Raw genomic sequence first — 9,223 nt, 5'->3', positions numbered from 1 at the left:
ATTGTCAGTTCTGGTCAGATGAGAAAATTATTTTGTTGTCTCTAAAAGCTGCTAAGGATTTGTGCATGACATCTGTTTGCAGATATACTGTACTGTGCAAAAGTCTTATCAATCACAAGGAATGAAATGCTGTAGAGCAAAGATGCCTTCAAAAATAATGAAATTAAATGTTTCTACTTTAAAAAAATACCATAAAGATTACTAAGCAGTAATGCATGAAAAAAGTCAATATTTGGTGTGAGACGACCCTTTGCTTTAAAAAAACAAAAAATAAAATAAAAAAGCAGTTTCTGGTACAATGAGTGCAGTTTTATAAGGAAATGAGCTGTAGGTTTTACTCAGCATCTTACAGAAGCAGCCACAGTTCTTCTGGACACTCTGACTGTCACACTCGCTTCTTCATTTTGCACCAAAACCCAGCAGCCTTCATTATGTTTTCTTTTTTAATCTGAAAAGTGCTCTCTTATGGAATATGCTGCTCAGATACAAATTTTTTTTCTGTAACATTTAATTTTGTACTGGAAAACGAACATTTGGAACTCGAAAATGTTTTTGTACTGACTCGATAATGTAGAATTCATAAAATAGAAATCTATAACAAAGTTTGTATGAAAAGACTTTTGCACCGTACTGTAGTGCAGATATTTAAGGCAGGTGAAGGGTTTTTTTAAGTTCTTTCAACCTAGTATGATATTGCCCGGTTTGTATTTATTACAGAAAGTGTAAATGACTTGTTTTACTCCTCAATCATGTACATGTTGTGGGGTCACTCAAAAGCTGCCCGTACTGAACAACTAGATTATGGCCATGATCATATAAGACATACAAAACTTTATTTTACACTGCTAAAATAATAATTATAAATACAATCACAAAAGGGGCGGCACGGTGGTGTAGTGGTTAGCACTGTTGCCTCACAACAAGAAGGTTCTGGGTTTGAGCCCAGCGGCTCACAGGGGCCTTTCGGTGTGGAGTTTGCATGTTCTCCCCGTGTCCACGTGGGTTTCCTCCGGGTGCTCCGGTTTCCCCCACAATCCAAAGACATGCAGGTTAGGCTAATTGGTGGCTCTAAATTGACCGTAGGTGTGAATGTGAGTGTGAATGGTTGTTTGTCTCTATGTGTCAGCCTTGTGATGACCTGGCGACTTGTCCAGGGTGTACCCCGCCTTTCGCCCGTAGTCAGCTGGGATAGGCTCCAGCTTGCCTGCGACCCTGTAGGACAGGATAAGCGGCTACAGATAATGGATGGATGGATGGATGGATGGATGGATGAACAATCACATTGGGGCGGCATGGTGCTGTAGTGGTTAGCACTGTCGCCTCACAGCAAGACGGTTCTGGGTTTGAGCCCAGCGGCTCACAGGGGCCTTTCTGTGTGGAGTTTGCATGTTCTCCTCGTGTCTGTGTGGGTTTCCTCCACAGTCCAAAGACATGCAGGTTAGGCTAATTGGTGGCTCTAAATTGACCGTAGGTGTGAGTGTGAATAGTTGTTGGTCTCCATGTGTCAGCCCTGCGATAATCTGACGACTTGTCCAGGGTGTACCCCGCCTCTCGCCCATAGTCAGCTGGGAAAGGCTCCAGCTTGCTCGCAACCCTGTACAGGATAAGCGGTTATGGATAATGGATGGATGGATAATTGGTAATTTTTTTAAAATTACCCCATTGCACAGAACGATAAATTAGCAGACAAACTGGACTAAAACCTATACAGATGCAGGTGAGAAAGTAGATTTCTCTGTACAGTACTATGCATGATATATGGCTACCTTATTAGTTTATATTAATAGAGTATAATATCCGAGTTTGGTATGTGTACATTATTATAGTGTCTGATTTTGTCTTGTGTCTGATTTTCTTGACACAGTGTTTACCTTTATTTTCAGAATGTAGACTTACCAGCATAACCTCATGTTTTAGTTGTTGCCTTCTTGTCCATCATAGAATTTCTGACTGCATTTTAAACTCTTATTGCGATTTATGCTTGAGGTCACATGATTGGGTCCAGGGACATTGGAACTATTTTCCAAGAGTTGGTGCTGTAAAATCTTTGGGGAGTTGCATGGGGCATGGACTACTTCACCTGTCACACATGATAGACTGCTTTCGCACTGTTATCACTTCTTTCATTGTGCCACACCCTGGACAACACTGTCCAACACAGCAGTGCTGATTAGACAGAGCTACTAATGAGTCTGACCCAAGCTTTTGAGAAGCAAACAGCTACTAAGAAAACTAGAAAGTAAGATCTCGATGTTTACAACATTCTTCTGAATGTTGGCTGGTTATTGATGTAGTCAAAGCCTTTGGTCAGATATATTCAGATCCTTTACTTAAGTAAAAATACTAACACCACGCTATAAAATACTCCACTACAACTAAAAGTCCTGCATTCAAAAGCTTCTAGTGGAGTCGAAATACGGTATAAAGTTGCATAAAATGGAAATACTCACTCAAGTAAAGTACAAGTATCTTGAATTTGCACTTGAGTATTGAAACTTCAAGTACAGTACTTGAGTAAATGTACTTTACATGTAGTTATATTCCATCGCTGACCTGCTAACACTGCACACAATGCTGTCGTTGTCTACAGTATATTCTAGCCAATGCCACTCTTTGAACCAGGCAGCCTTGCAGGAGCGAGCGAAGCTCTCCCCGATGAACTTTCGGAAAGAGAACGCATAATTCTCTGGTGGTCTGAAAGTGCACCTGCCTTTTGAGACAGGAAAGGTAGAGTAGTCCTACTGAATGGGGTGGGCTGCTTTCTGTCTCTCTCTCTCTCTCTCTCTCTGGCTCAGGGGGATGTTTTGCAATCTAATATAGACATTTGTGACACTGCTGTTCAAGCTGCTAGCCTAATTTGACCCCACTTGCTAGCTAACCAAGTGAACATAGGCATGCATGCGCATCAAAAGTTCTAACATGCAATATGTGATGTCGACATGACGCTTATCATTTCTGACAATCACATCACTAGGCTATGAAACCATATATTCATTACGTTTTAGAGAAATATAAAAGGCACAAATTTAAGCACCAATTCTTTATTTACAAACACAAATATTTGGTGCAATAAAGGCAAACTGTCAAGCTGTCGCACCCATACACCACGACTTCCAACATCTACTGGGTCTCCTGATCAGGTAATCTGCTGGCAATTTAAAGAGGACTGAAGACATGTAATCCATTTTCCCCTGACCAAAGCTCAGCCGAGTGGAAATAGTTGGTAATAATTATTTTTGAATTTACACAGTAACCCCAGATCTTTTCTTTTTGATATCCAGACAATAATCTGTACATTTTGTCTTTGCTGTTTGTTCTTGAGTCAATGTCATTATATGCAGGGGTGGAGAATGGTTCAGGTGCTATACCCAAGTATTAGTTTGACATATGTATCGTTTACTTGAGATAGTGAATACACCTACTTAATTACTTTTTCAAGACAAAACACAGCCTCCTTCTTACTCCTTACATTTCTGTTTAGACTTCAAACATACTCGTTACAAATCATTGGAAAAGAAAAGCCATCAAGAATGTGCCAATTCATCATCTGCAGTGATCCTCTCATGCTGCACAAGCACTCAAGCTAACTGCATTTGAAGATGGATAAGCCACTGAACTGCAGTGTGGAATTTGAGGATGAGTGCCTCGGCTCGACCTCAGTTTCAGCACATGGGAGTAAACAAAGACTTGTCGAAAATGAGGTGTCTCCTTTGCCTCCCTAGAAGGCATGCACTCCATCTAACATAAAGGTATCTTGAGGTAGATTTGACTATTTTGCCAACATTAAATGACTATATTAAACTAAGTCCCTTCCCATGCCATGTGGCGCTGATCTCCGTAGCCCTCGTCCTCTCGCCTGTTACATACAGTGGTGCTTGAAAGTTTGTGAACCCTTTAGAATTTTCTACATTTCTGCATAAATATGACCGAAAACATCATCAGATTTTCACACAAGTCCTAAAAGTAGATAAAGAGAACCCAGTTAAACAAATGAGACAAAAATATTATACTTGGTCATTTATTTACTGAGGAAAATGATCCAATATTACATATCTGTGAGTGGCAAAAGTATGTGAACCTTTACTTTCAGTATCTGGTGTGACCCCCTTGTGCAGCAATAACTGCAACTAAACGTTTCTGGTAACTGTTGATCAGTCCTGCACACCGGCTTGGAGGAATTTTAGCCCATTCCTCCGTACAGAACAGCTTCAACTCTGGGATGTTGGTGGGTTTTCTCACATGAACTGCTTGCTTCAGGTCCTTCCACAACATTTCGATTGGATTAAGGTCAGGACTTTGACTTAGTCATTCCAAAACATTAACTTTATTCTTATTTAACCATTCTTTGGTAGAACAACTTCTGTACTTTGGGTCGTTGTCTTGCTGCATGACCCACCTTGTCTTGAGATTGCAGTTCATGGACAGATGTCCTGACATTTTCCTTTAGAATTCACTGGTATAATTCAGAACTCATTGTTCCATCAATGATGACAAGCTGTCCTGGCCCAGATCCAGCAAAACAGGCCCAAACCATGATACTACCACCACCATGTTTCACAGATGGGATAAGGTTCTTATGCTGGAATGCATTGTTTTCCTTTCTCCAAACATAACACTTCTCATTGAAACCAAAAAGTTCTATTTTGGTCTCATCCGTCCACAAAACATTTTTCTAATAGCCTTCTGGCTTGTCCACATGATCTTTAGCAAACTGCAGATGAGCAGCAATGTTCTTTTTGGAGAGTAGTGGCTTTCTCCTTGCAACCCTGCCATGCACACCATTGTTGTTCAGTGTTCTCCTGGTGGTGGACTCATGAACATTAACATTAGCCAATGTGAGAGAGGCCTTCAGTTGCTTAGAAGTTACCCTGGGGTCCTTTGTGACCTCGCTGACTATTACACGCCTTGCTCTTGATGTGATCTTTGTTGGTCGACCACTCCTGGGGAGGGTAACAATGGTCTTGAATTTCCTCCACTTGTACACAATCTGTCTGACTGTGGATTGGTGGAGTCCAAACTCTTTAGAGATGGTTTTGTAACCTTTTCCAGCCTGATGAGCATCAACAATGCTTTTTCTGAGGTCCTCAGAAATCTCCTTTGTTCGTGCCATGATACACTTCCACAAACGTGTTGTGAAGATCAGACTTTGATAGATCCCTGTTCTTTAAATAAAACAGGGTGCCCACTCACACCTGATTGTCATCCCATTGATTGAAAACACCTGACTCTAATTTCACCTTCAAATTAATTGCAAATCCTAGAGGTTCACATACTTTTGCCACTCACAGATATGTAATACTGGATCATTTTCCTCAATAAATAAATGACCAAGTATAATATTTTTTGTCTCATTTGTTTATCTGGGTTCTCTTTATCTTCTTTTAGGACTTGTGTGAAAATCTGATGATGTTTTAGGTCATATTTATGCAGAAATATAGAAAATTCTAAAGGGTTCACAAACTTTCAAGCACCACTGTAGCTAGGGTTACAGTGGGCGGCTAGTCTTCTGGTAACCGCGAGAGTTTGACCCCCCCATTGACAACCATTTTTTACATTTGCTCCCCTCTCGCCGAGCTAAAATTATATATCAGTAAAATTTACACATTTCCGATTAATTCAGGATGTTTCCTAGCTATGGAGATTATCAGAATGTCTTCAGGACAAAGGGCAATGAAAATATGATTGTTTTTAAAAAAGTGGTCTTGTGTCTCACTTTACCCCAGCTCATGGTTAAACTTAGACAGACCAGAGAAATCAAGGGGGTAAAGTGAACCAGTTGGGGGTAAGCTGATCCACTTACGTTTTCCACTTTAAAACTACCATAACAACACGTGTTGTAACAATTAGAATCCTGACAGCTAGATTGACAACCACACATTCCAAAACTAATGTTGGACTAGTATCAGAATCAGGGGCGGACTTACCATTAGGCAAACCAAGGCGGTTGCCTAGGGCCCCCAAAATTTGGGGGCCCCTAACAGTCAGCCCCGTCACGGTAAACACCAAACAATATATATGTAATTTTAATTTGTCTCTGATATTAAGTAGTCAACGATATAAATGGAAAAACACACCAAAATAGCATCAGAATATCGAATTCATGTGTATGTAGTATTTGTCCCAGCACACACACACACACCCTGGTTGTTTTACACTGGACTAGTCCATGATCTGACGATGTAGACAGGTGCGCAACGGAAATTCAAACCAAAGCAGAGGGAACTGTAAACAAGATGAAGCGCAGTTATGAGAGTGGTTGTGCTAAACGAAAAAAAGGGCACAAAGCAAAAAGAATGCAGCTGCACTTCTGAAACTAACTACATTTTTCAAATCGCCTGAGTCTGCTACAGCCTCAACCTCCACTGTTGACTCTGTTGAGGAATAAGTTGTTTTGTTATAATGCTGTGTTGTTTATTGTAGTTTGGGTTCCATACCTCTGCACACCACCTTTCTATGAAGACTTTGGAGAAGCCAGCAACAAGTAGGACTTTCTTTCTCACATGATTATGATGAACAATGGACATTTGGAGATTGAGGACTTTTCAGTAATGTACTGGCTGCAACCTTTAAAAACTCATACCTCTCTCTTTCTCTACCCCCCCTCTCTCTCTCACACACACACCCCATTATGGAATGGTGATGGAATACATGAACAATGGAATTTTGAAGATTAAGGACATTTCAATAATGTACTGGCTGCATCCTTTACAAACTCACAATCCCTCTGTATCTGTCTCTCAACCACTGTATTGCCTGTCACTAAATGTCTCTCACTCACTCACTCACTCACTCACTCTCTCTCGTACATTTATCTTGGCATCAGTCTTATCCCATTGAAATGTAGAGGTTTCGATAGAGTAATATCCATTTGTGTTGTAGTTCTGATAACAGTAAGATCATTTTGTATCTCTGGTAATGTGTATCTGGTAATATTTATCCATTTGTGTTCTACGTATCTGTGGAGTAAAAATAATAATTGGATTTCAGATATCCTTGTTTTATTAAAATATGGAGATTGACTCTTAAAATTGGCTCTCTCTCTCTCTCTCTCTCTCTCTCTACTGTTGTTTGCCTTGTCGCTCTCTCTCTTTCTGGTTTGATCTGAGCAATAAACACTGTCAGAATTTTGGCAAATGCTGGAGTAATCTCAAACCTGTTTCACTGTGGAGCTTATTTGGGGCACATTGTTAGTGGCAGTTTGCTATCTTTTTTTCTGAATTTACAGCAAGGAGATATGGCATGTGCCAAGTAGGGATGACCATTATTCTGTATGTGTGTTTCAAGACTGACTTTTGAGGGGCCCATGTCTGTATTTCGCCTAGGGCCCCAAAATGGCTAGAACCGCCCCTGATCAGAATCATGGGGATTGGTCAATTAAACACATTTTTTTAAACACTTGAAAGTAACCCAAAGTACTAAAAAGTAAATCAAATACAACATAATATAATTCAAAATGTTTTAATTAACATTCACAGTGTGGGAGTCAGAACACAGGACCTTTAGAGCCAGCTAGTGTCTGGGGGTCAGAGCAAAGGACAATCAGAACCAGCTAGTGCACAGTCTGGGGGTCAGAACATGGACCCATAATCAGAACCAGCTAGTATGCAGTCTGGGGCTCAGAACATAGGACCATCAGAACCAGCTAGAACAGCCTGGGACTCAGGACACAGGCTAGACCCACCTGGATTAGAACATCAGCCTCATACTCTAACAAGGCCTACTCTACATTCCAGCCCTGAAGGTTACAGGGAAAGGTGAAGAGTTGCTCTCTCCGTGTGGTTCCTCCAGACCTATTAGGTTGAGGCAGCTTCTTCACCACATCACCTTTAGGAACATGTGCCACATCATTTTCTTTTATAGCAAACGTGGGTCTCTCCCACTGTTTCTTGTTTCCCTGGATTCTTCTGAGGAATTGTATATTTCGTCATCCTCAACTTTCTCAACCATGCCAACGTAATGGAGACTCCTGTGTTTGGTTGCAAAGTTAACTAGGACAAAGTCACCCATGTTCAGATCTGTGTTTCCAGGATCACTTCTCTCATCCTCAGAGCTCTCATCATCAAGTGGGACAGGGACATCACTCTCCTCAAAGCTGCTATCTATGATTTTCCTTTTGGGTGGTTTCTTTTTCAGTTTTCCCTTTTCTTTGCTATTTTGCTTTTTCCCCTGCCAGTTTCTTTTGTCTCTCTTCATAAGCCTTTTCTATTGTCTGCTTCTCAGGAGTATCTGTTAGGATGGCTGTCTTCACACGCTTTCTTTTGGTTTGTGCTTTTCATTTGGGAAGTGGTAGGATTTCAGGAGGAGACACATGTCCAGGTCAGCTGGGAACATCTGAGTCAGCTGGTGAGGCACATCCATGTGGACCACGCGGAGTGGATGGATTAGCATCAGCAAGTGGATCATCTGCAGCAGGTGGTTCATCTGCAGGGAGTGGACCATCTGGATCATGTTTAAGACTAAACTTAACTTGTGCTTCATGGTGCTTCACAGCATTTGTCTCACTTAACCCCACAGCCACCATTTTAGAAAAAAAAAAACATCTCTAGCAATTCAGACTAATCTTCAACTAGCATCAATCACATGGTTTTATATGTTGGAAGTTTATCAACATGTATGATACAAGTTTTTCTCATCTCATTATCTCTAGCCGCTTTATCCTGTCCTACAGGGTCGCAGGCAAGCTGGAGCCTATCCCAGCTGACTACGGGCGAAAGGCGGGGTACACCCTGGACAAGTCGCCAGGACATCACAGGGCTGACACATAGACACAGACAACCATTCACACTCACATTCACACCTACGGTCAATTTAGAGTCACCAGTTAACCTAACCTGCATGTCTTTGGACTGTGGGAGAGCATACAAACACTGGACCTTCTTGCTGTGAGGCGACAGTGCTAACCACTACACCACCGTGCCGCCCTCGTATTAAACATCTCATCTCATTATCTGTAGCTGCTTTATCCTGTTCTACAGGGTCGCAGGCAAGCTGGAGCCTATCCCAGCTGACTACGGGTGAAAGGCGGGGTACACCCTGGACAAGTCGCCAGGTCATCACAGGGCTGACACATAGACACAGACAACCATTCACACTCACATTCACACCTACGGTCAATTTAGAGTCACCAGTTAACCTAACCTGCATGTCTTTGGACTGTGGGGGAAACCGGAGCACCCGGAGGAAACCCACGCGGACACGGGGAGAACATGCAAACTCCGCACAG

Source organism: Neoarius graeffei, chromosome 7, assembly GCF_027579695.1.
Source record: "Neoarius graeffei isolate fNeoGra1 chromosome 7, fNeoGra1.pri, whole genome shotgun sequence".
Taxonomy (NCBI): Eukaryota; Metazoa; Chordata; class Actinopteri; order Siluriformes; family Ariidae; genus Neoarius; species Neoarius graeffei.
The sequence above is the reverse complement of the archived record's forward strand: the minus strand, read 5'-3'. Positions refer to the sequence as shown.